This window comes from Schistocerca americana, chromosome 5 (genome assembly GCF_021461395.2).
Source record: "Schistocerca americana isolate TAMUIC-IGC-003095 chromosome 5, iqSchAmer2.1, whole genome shotgun sequence".
Lineage (NCBI taxonomy): Eukaryota > Metazoa > Arthropoda > Insecta > Orthoptera > Acrididae > Schistocerca > Schistocerca americana.
Genome location: NC_060123.1, coordinates 237336220 through 237346496, shown reverse-complemented (window position 1 = coordinate 237346496; position 10277 = coordinate 237336220). Strand labels below are relative to the sequence as shown.

Below are 10277 nucleotides of genomic sequence, written 5' to 3'. Positions count from 1 at the left end.
GGTGTGGTGTATCCCTTTTTTATCACGTTTAAAACGAGATGGAAGTATTAATATTAATTCTATGCTATCTCTATCCATCTACGAATTTCTCAGTAAGTCTTTAAAGTGTATATTTGTGAAGTCTTTCTACGTAGCCGAGGGCCGCCAGCGATGATACGGAAATGGCTATAGCCAATGAGCTATACTGTGTGATCAAAAGTATCCGGACACCCCCAAAAACATACGTTTTTCATATTAGGTGCATTGTGCTGCTACCTACTGCCAGATGCTCCATATCAACGACCTCAGTAGTCATTAGACATCGTGAGAGAGCAGAATGGGGCCGGCCGCGATGGCCGTGCGGTTCTGGGCGCTGCAGTACGGAACCGCGGGACTGCTACGGTCGCAGGTTCGAATCCTGCCTCGGACATGGATGTGTGTGATGTCCTTAGGTTAGTTAGGTTTAAGTAGTTCTAAGTTCTAGGGGACTGATGACCTAAGATGTTAAGTCCCATAGAGCTCAGAGCCAGAGCCAGAGCAGAATGGGGCGCTACGCGGAACTCATGGACTTCGAATGTGGTCAGCTGATTGTGTGTCACTTGTGTCATACTGCTGTACGCGAGATTTCCGCTCTCCTAAACATCGTTAGGTCCACTGTTTCCGACGTGATAGTGAAGTGGAAACGTGTTGGGACATGTACAGCACAAAAGCGTATACAGGCCAACCTAGTCTGTTGACTAACAGAGACCGCCGACAGTTGAAGAGGGTCGTAATGTGTAAAAGGCAGACATCTATCCAGACCGTCACACAGGAATTCCAAACTGCATCAGGATCCACTGCAGGTACTATGACAGTTAGGCGGGAGGTGAGAAAACTTGGATTTCATGGTCGAGCGGCTGCTCATAAGTCATAAGCCGCACATCACGCTGGTAAAGGCCAAACGACGCTTCGCTTGGTGTAAGGAGCGTAAACATTGGACGATTGAACTGTGGATAAGCGTTATGTGGAGAGTCGAATCACGGTATACAATGTGCCGATCCGATGGCAGGGTGTGGGTATGACGAACGCCTGGTGAACGTCATCTGCCAGCGTGTGTAGTGCCAACAGCCAAATTCGGAGTCGATGGTGTTTTGGTGTGGTCGTGTTTTCCATGGGGGGGGGGGGGGGGGGGAGGGCTCTTGCACCCCTTGTTGTTTTGCGTGGCAATATCCCAGAACAGGCCTACACTGATGTTTTAAGAACCTTCTTGCTTTCCACTGGTGAAGAGCAATTCGGGAGTGCCGATTGCATGTTTCAACACGGTCGAGCACCTGTTCATAATGCACGGCCTCTGGCGGACTGGTTACACGACAATAACATCTCTGTCATGGACTGGCCTGCACAGAGTCCTGATCTGAATCCTATAGGACACCTTTGGGATGTTATGGAACGCCGACTTCGTGCCAGGCCTCACCGACCGACATCGATACCTCTCTTCAGTGCAGCATACCGTGAAGAATGCGCTGCCATTCCCCAAGAAACCTTCCAGCACCTAATGAACGTATGCCTGCGAGAGTGGAAGGTATCATCAGGGCTAATCCAAATATAATATTGAAATCCAGCATTACCGATAGAGGACGCCAAGAACTCGTAAGTCATTTTCAATCAGGTGTCCGGATACTTTTGATCACATAGTGTATGTGGTCTCTGGAACGGGCGAAGCTTACTCCATGAGATCGCATTATGAACTTAAAACGTTTTCTTTGGATTACTTCTAGTTAAAGGAGGATGCCTCTCCTCAAACCAGGAAAGGACCGCACATCTCCCAGTAGTTACAGGAATATCGCCTTAACGAGCTATGTCCCAAAGACACTGCAGCGAACGGAACCGTCGTCTGGTCTGGTTGTTAAAGACCAGGCAACTCTATAGCCGCTCTCGGTGTGGATTCCGGAGACTTCGGACTACTGTCGACAACCTGACCGTGCTAGAAGTGGCTATTCAGCAGTCTTTCCTACGTAAACATCACTGTATTGGCATCTTCTTTGATATGAGTTAGGCATATGACACTACTTCCAGACACAGTATTTTCGCACAACTCCATAAATGAGGTTTTCTTGGTCACCTCTCCATCCTCTTACTGTTTTTCCTGTCTGATCGGTGTTTTAGGACTCGAGTTGACGACGTCCTGTCATATCGTTTTCAAAATGGCTCTGAGCACTATGGGACTTAACATCTATGGTCATCAGTCCCCTAGAACTTTAGAACTACTTAAACCTAACTAACCTAAGGACATCACACAACACCCAGTCATCACGAGGCAGAGAAAATCCCTGACCCCGCCGGGAATCGAACCCGGGAACCCGGGCGCGGGAAGCGAGAACGCTACCGCACGACCACGAGCTGCGGACTGTCATATCGTTTTGAACAGGAGAATAGCATCCCTCAGGGAAGTGTTTTAAGTGTTGCCCTCTTTGCCATAGCCTTAAACATTATCCCCTCTACGGTAAGGATTCCTGTACGTTGCTCCTTATTTGAGGACGTATTTGCTGTTTTCTGTTTCTCCTTTAGTGTTGCAATAGCGAGTCGTCATTGCGGAGGTTAGAGGAATGAGCTGCAAATATAGGTTTTCAGTTTTCTGCAAATAAGCGTGTGTGTGTGCGTGTTCATTTCAATAATTCTCGTAGTATTTTTAATTTACCTGATTTGCATATGAAGGACACCATCGTACATTTTAGGGACTCAAAGAGGTTTCTGGGCCACATTTTTGATCCAAATTCTAGTGGTTCCCACACCTGAGAGACGTGCAAACCAAATATCTGAAGTCAGTAAACATCATAAAGTGCCTTAGCCACAGGTCTTGGGGGACGGACAGGGCGCATCTACTGCAGTTTTGTGGGGCTTTCGTGCGTTTGCGACTGGACTATGGGTCCACGGTGTATGGACCGGCGAAGCCTTCTTGTTTAAAGCTCATTGATGCAGTCCACCATAAGGGAATTCGGTTGCCCACGGGCGCTTAGAGAACCAGTCCCATACCCAGTCTCTGTGCTGAGTTCTGGGAACCCCCACGCACCATCCGGCGGCAGCGCCTCACACGGTGCGTCTGGCTTGTAAGTTCCCCGCAGCTCCAACTTACCCGCGTACCATACTGTTGCTCGTCCGCCTCTGGAACGTCTTTTCTCCAACCGCTGCAATATCGTTTGGGATCTGTGTGCAGTGTGCAGCGTGTGATGGAGTCACTCGGTGTGGAGCAATTACGGCCCCAAACCGAGGCTTTTAACCATCTTCCTCCCTGGTTACTACAGAGGACGAGAGTAATTTTAGATTTGGTTCAATACAGGAGAGACTGCACTCCTGCTTCTGTTTTCCATGCGGTGTTTTCTACCATTTTATTTGAGCGCCACAACTATCTAGCTGTCTTTACGGATCTGTTTAGAGGACCACAGTTGGTTGCTCTGTTGTTTTCCCCGCTCGTGTCCTCAAGGTGCGACTGCCTCACGACTTTACTGTCATCGACGCAGAACTACAAGCTATCTCGCGGACACTGGAACTGATAAGACGTTCTTCCACTGCGGAATTTTGCGTCTGTTCCGACTCTCCTGAGTGCCCTGCACCCTCTGAAGCGTTTGTAGCCAGCAGAAAAAGTAGTCCATAATATTCATAATGCCCTCGTCCAACTTCAGCGACTGCGGAAATAGGTGTCTTTCAGCTGCGTTCCAGGGCATATGGGAATACAGGTAACGAAAGATCGGATGTGGCAGTCAAGGAGATGTGATGTGATCCTCAGTTATTTCAGTGTGCCATTCCCCTGCATGCTATAACCGCACTGTTGAGCTTGCGCCGGAAGAGAATCAGTGGTTGGAAGTGACAGACAAGCTCCCTCAAGTAAACGCCGCAACGCAACGGTGGCGTATCCCCTCTCCAACCACATCGACGGGACGATGTCCTCCTTACTCGTCTTCACATAGGCCACAGTCCTATGACGCATGGCTTCTTGGTCTGGCGAGAGGACTCTCCAACGTTTGGTGCTTGGGGCACACAGATCACTGTACGCCACATTTTATTGAACTGTGATTTACACTACTGGCCATTAAAATTGCTACACCACGAAGATGACGTCCTACAGACGCGAAACTTAACCGACAGGAAGAAGATGCTGTGATATGCAAATTATTAGCTTTTCGGAGCATTCACACTAGCTTGGCGCCGGTGGCGACGCCTACAACGTGCTGACATGAGGAAAGTTTCCAATCGATTTCTCACACACAAACAGCAGTTGACCGTCGTTGCCTGGAGAAACGTTGTTGTGATGCCTCGTGTAAGGAGGAGAAATACGTACCATCACGTTTCCGACTTCGATAAAGGTCGGATTGTAGCCTATCGCGATTGCGGTTTATCGTATCGCGACATTGCTGCTCGAGTTGGTCGAGATCCAATGACTGTTAGCAGAATATGGAATCGGTGGGTTCAGGAGGGTAATACGGAACGCCGTGCTGGATCCCAACGGCCTCCTATCACTAGCAGTCGAGATGACAGGCATCTTATCCACATGGCTGTAACGGATCGTGCAGCCACGTCTCGATCCCTGAGTCAACAGATGGGGACGTTTGCAAGACAACAACCAACTGCACGAACAGTTAGATGACGTTTGCAGCAGCATGGACTATCGGCTCGGAGACCATGGCTGCGGTTACCCTTGACGCTGCATCACCGACAGGAGCGCCTGCGATGGTGTACTCAACGACGAACCTGGGTGCACGAATGGCAAAACGTCATTTTTTCGGATGAATCCAGGTTCTGTTTACAGCATCATGATGGTCGCATCCGTGTTTGGCGACATCGCGGTGAACGCACATTGGAAGCGTGTATTCGTCATCGCCATACTGGCGTATTACCCGGCGTGATGGTATGGGGTGCCATTTGTTACACGTCTCGGTCACCTCTTGTTCGCATTGACGGCACTTTGAACAGTGGACGCTACATTTCAGATGTGTTACGACCCGTGGCTCTACCCTTCATTCGATCCCTGCGAAACCCTACATTTTAGCAGGATAATGCACGACCGCATGTTGCAGGTCCTGTTCGGGTCTTTCTGGATATAGAAAAAGTTTTCGAGTGCTGCTCTGGCCAGCACATTTTCCAGATCTGTCACCAATTGAAAACGTCTGGTCAATGGTGGCCGAGCAACTGGCTCGTCACAATACGCCAGTTACTACTCTTGATGAACTGTGGTATCGTGTTGAAGCTGCATGGGCAGCTGTACCTGAACACGCCATCCACGCTCTGTTTGACTCAATGCGCAGGCGTATCAAGGCCGTTGTTACGGCCGGAAGTGGTTGTTCTGGGTACTGATTTCTCAGGATCTATGCACCCAAATTGCGTGAAAATGTAATCACGTGTGAGTTCTAGTATAATATATTTGTCCAATGAATGCCCGTTTATCATCATAATTTCTTCTTGGTGTAGTAATTTTAATGGCCAGTAGTTTATTTTCCAACCAGCTGAAAGCGGCGGATTTGCCGACGGATCTGCCCTCTCGTTTCAATAACGTTCAAACGACTGTGCTCGAGCTTCAAAGATTTGTGAACTTTCCAACATTTTTCTCAAGATCATTTCAGTGTTTTTTCCATGAAGGTTTTAATGTGCTTACAGGGTGACTGGCTCATGCATACTTTTTGTAAGTAGTCATCCAGTGACATTTGCCTGTGCATTTATTTTACATCCCTTGTCGTTTTACATGTTTTTAATCTCATGTATAGCGACTTTCACTCTTTCTCCTCTGTTTTCGAGCTTGTGAGACAGTGATACTGTGCTTAATTCGAGTGTACGGATGTGGAACAAAGCCACATTGTTTTAATGAGTGTGAGGGCCCTGATAACCTCGCCGTTGAGCCCCCATGAGCTTCAAACACACACTCTAGTTAATGGAAAAGTTGTAATTTGCCAAATTGCGTCTGATGTGGGACGAGAATCTACTCATTGCATTAAAGAATATTAAAGTTGTGAACTGTGGAAATTCTGAAAATCTGTACTTATCTTCATTAATTAAGATATGTTCAGTGAATTCCTCGATAATTATTGGATCCTATTTCATGTACCACGAACACACATGAAGCGTGAAGGGTGACGGGTTGGTCGAATCCTTCAAAGTGGTCCTTGCAATTCACGAACACTTCTAAAGAAAACGAAATTGCATGTTAACGTGCAATATAACCAGAATATCCGATCATCCTAGACACAAGCTTCGTCATAGCATATAAGAAAAACTCCATGATTCTTAAATCACAAGCCATATTTCACCACAGAAATGGTCATTCGCCGATTAATGATTTCAGGGAAGTGTTTCAGGTTTATTTGGCAGATAGATTATAAACATAAATGCCAACTAGACCAGGAACTTTTATAGGCATTCAATTAATATTTTAACTTGTCAGCAAGCATTCAGTTACATAGATAAAGTTATCTATTCTGGTTAGATAAAGCATAATTTCAGTTAGAAGGTGTAAAACATACAGAAGAAACAGAAAGAAAGCTTAGTAGCTGGTAAATAAATGAAAGTACACTACTGGCCATTAAAATTGCTACACCAAGAAGAAATGCAGATGATAAACGGATATTCATTGGACGAATATATTATACTAGAACTCGCATGTGATTACATTTTCACGCAATTTGGGTGCATAGATCCTGAGAAGTCAGTACCCAGAACAACCATTTCTGGCCGTAACAACGGCCTTGATACGCTTGCGCATTGAGTCAAACAGAGCGTGGATGGCGTGTTCAGGTACAGCTGCCCATGCAGCTTCAACACGATACCACAGATCATCAAGAGTAGTGACGCGTTTTGTGACGAGCCAGTTGCTCGGCCACCATTGACCAGACGTTTTCAATTGGTGACGGATCTGGAAAATGTGCTGGCCAGAGCAGCAGTCGAACATTTTCTATATCCAGAAAGACCCGAACAGGACCTGCAACATGCGGTCGTGCGTTATCCTGCTGAAATGTAGTGTTTCGCAGGGATCAAATGAATGGTAGAGCCACGGGTCGTAACACATCTGAAATGTAACGTCCACTGTTCAAAGTGTCGTCAATGCGAACAAGAGATGACCGAGACGTGTAACCAATGGCACTCCATACCATCACGCCGGGTGATACACCAGCGTGACGATAACGAATACATGCTTCCAATGTGCGTTCACCGCGATGTCGCCAAACACGGATGCGACCATCATGATGCTGTAAACAGAACCTGGATTCATCCGAAAAAATGACGTTTTGCCATTCGTGCACCCAGGTTCGTCGTTGAGTACACCATCGCAAGCGCTCCTGTCTGTGATGCAGCGTCAAGGGTAACCGCAGCCATGGTCTCCGAGCCGATAGTCAATGCTGCTGCAAACGTCGTCGAACTGTTCGTGCAGTTGGTTGTTATCTTGCAAACGTCCCCATCTGTTGACTCAGGGATCGAGACGTGGCTGCACGATCCGTTACATCCATGTGGATAAGATGCCTGTCATCTCGACTGCTAGTGATAGGAGGCCATTGGGATCCAGCACGGCGTTCCGAATTACCCTCCTGAACCCACCGATTCCATATTCTGCTAACAGTCATTGGATCTCGACCAACGCGAGCAGCGATGTCGCGATACGATAAACCGCAATTGCAATAGGCTACAATCCGACCTTTATCGAAGTCGGAAACGTGATGGTACGTATTTCTCCTCCTTACACGAGGCATCACAACAACGTTTCACCAGGCAACGCCGGTCAACTGCTGTTTGTGTGTGAGAAATCGATTGGAAACTTTCCTCATGTCAGCACGTTGTAGGTGTCGCCACCGGCGCCAAGCTAGTGTGAATGGTCTGAAAAGCTAATAATTTGCATACCACAGCATCTTCTTCCTGTCGGTTAAATTTCGCGTCTGTAGGACGTCATCTTCGTGGTGTAGCAATTTTAATGGCCAGTAGTGTATTAAATTTCTTAATATTACGATTGCTTCTACGTAGAGCTTTTCACGAAACTGAAGTGCTAATTATTTTCTAAACAAGTATTTGTCGCAAGAAAAAGTAATTTCATGGGAATAAAAAGGCTTTTTGCTACACGAGACGGAAAATTCTTAATCAGATGTCAACATCCCTGTCCTTTTTTTTTTTGCTGAAATAAATTATAGATAAATGGTTAAAGAATTACCGTGTGTAATGGCTCGACAGTATGTAATAGTCACTAGAATTTGAACAAACTATACAATCTTATACTCGACGAAAGAAATATCCGGCACTTGGCCACACTTGGGCACTGAGCGACATTAGTAGCGACAAACGAAAATTTGTGCCGTACCGAGAGTCGAACGTGGATTTCCCGCTTTTCGTTAAAGGCCGCTTCAACCGCTTTGGCTGTCCAGGCACGTCCCCCACCTATCTCGAATCTCCACATGCCGAACGCTACAAAGTACCGGGAAATCCGGATTCGACTCCCAGCCCGGCACAAATTTTCGTCTGCCACCGTTGAGTTTTCTCAATGTCCCACTGCAACAAAGTGTCGGATATTTCTTTCAAGATGTACTGAATACAGCTGCAGATCGAATCAGTGGCGATCCTTCATGATACAAAGTTTCATTTGTGAATTTCATCAAAATCCTTGACCTACAACAGGCGATCTCTCCTTGTTAGTCGTAGACGGACGGAAAAAAATCACGATACCAAGAAGGAGTTACAGGACGTAAAAGAAAGTTGTTAGGTGACTCTCTACGTCAGACACACAATGTATACTCCAGTTTCGCGCCAGTAGCATGAGAGGGACGCTAGTACCTCCTCGATGAGGATGAAAATCAAGTTTACTTTAAAATACACTCTGTAACGGTCGTGAGCGTTACCTTTGAGACTAAAACTAAAACTAAATTCCTGTCGAACCGGCCATGAAGGTCCAGCGGTACAGACCGGCCGCCGTGTCATCCTCAGCTCATAGGCGCCACTGGATGCGGATATGGAGGGGCATGAGGTCAGCACACCGCTCTCCCGGCCGTATGTCAGTTTACGAGACCGGAGCCGCTACTTCTCAATCAAGTAGCTCCTCAGTTTACCTCACAAGGGCTGAGTGCACCCCGCTTGACAACAGCGCTCGGCAGACCGGGTAGTCACTCATCCAAGTCCTAGCCCAGCCCGACAGCGCTTAACTTCGGTGATCTGACGGGAACCGGTGTTACCACTGCGACAAGGCCGTTGGCACCTTTGAGACTGAACATGGTGAATTGATGTCAGTTGAGAATGCCTTAAAAGCTACGAAGACGCCATTATCAACTCCTCACTAAGTTTTAACGAGAAGCTGGATGTTCCTTCTGCGATACTGCAGAAAGACTTGGCAGGAATGTAGCCACTATAAATAACTGAGGGCAGCGGTGATCGGGAGCATGTATGGTCGTAAGAAGACCGGTCTTCGCATGACCACGTGGCACTACCGAGAGGGAAGACCACCGTGTTCTGCGTATGTCTCTAGCACATCGTACTGTATCTTCTGCAGCAATCTGAGCAGCAGTTTGGACCACTGCGAGACAGCGAAATGCAACAAATTGGTTACTTCAAGGACAGCTCCGAGCCAGACGCCCTGTAGCATGCATTCCACTGACCCCAAACCACAGCCATTTGCGGCTTCAGTGGTGTCAAGCGAGAGCTCATTGGAGAGCAGGATGGAGGTCTGTTGTGTTTTCTGATGAAAGCTGGTTCTGCCTAAGTAGCAATGATGCCTCTGTGTTGGTTAGGAGGAGGCCATTTGTGGGCCCACAACCTATCTGTCTGCGTGCTAGACACACTCGACCTATACCAGAGTTATGATCTGATGTGCTATTTCTTATGACTATGGGAGAACTCTCGTAGTTATCCCATGCACCCTGACTACCAATGTGTACGTCAGTCTGGTGATTCGACGTGTTGTGCTGCCATTCATGAAGAACATTCCAGAGTGTGTTTTCTAGCAGGATATCGCTCGCCCACACGCCGCTGTTGTAATCCAAGATGGGCTACAGAATGTCAACAAGTTGGCTTAACTTGCTCGATCACCAGATCTGTCTCCAATCGAGAAGATATGGGACATCATCGGTTGACAACTTCAGCGCATCCACAAACAGCATCAGCCGTCTCTGTATTGATCGACCGAGGGTAACAAACATGGAATTTCGTCCCACTGACTGACTTGCGGCACTTTTACAACACAAAGCATGCTCGTTTGCATGCTTGAGAGGTGGCATGAGCCCCCTCTCATATTTCTATCTTACGATTTTCCTCTCTAATTGCATGCAGTGAAAAGTCGCTATTCCTTCACACGTGGACTTCCC

The 10277-nt window shown here is 47.3% G+C and overlaps 1 pseudogene; it reads right to left on the bottom strand.

Annotated features, from left to right (window-relative positions):
* Positions 1 to 9055: 9055 nt before the first annotated feature.
* LOC124617092 lies at positions 9056 to 9173 on the bottom strand (annotated as a pseudogene).
* Between the last annotated feature and the right edge of the window lie 1104 nt (positions 9174 to 10277).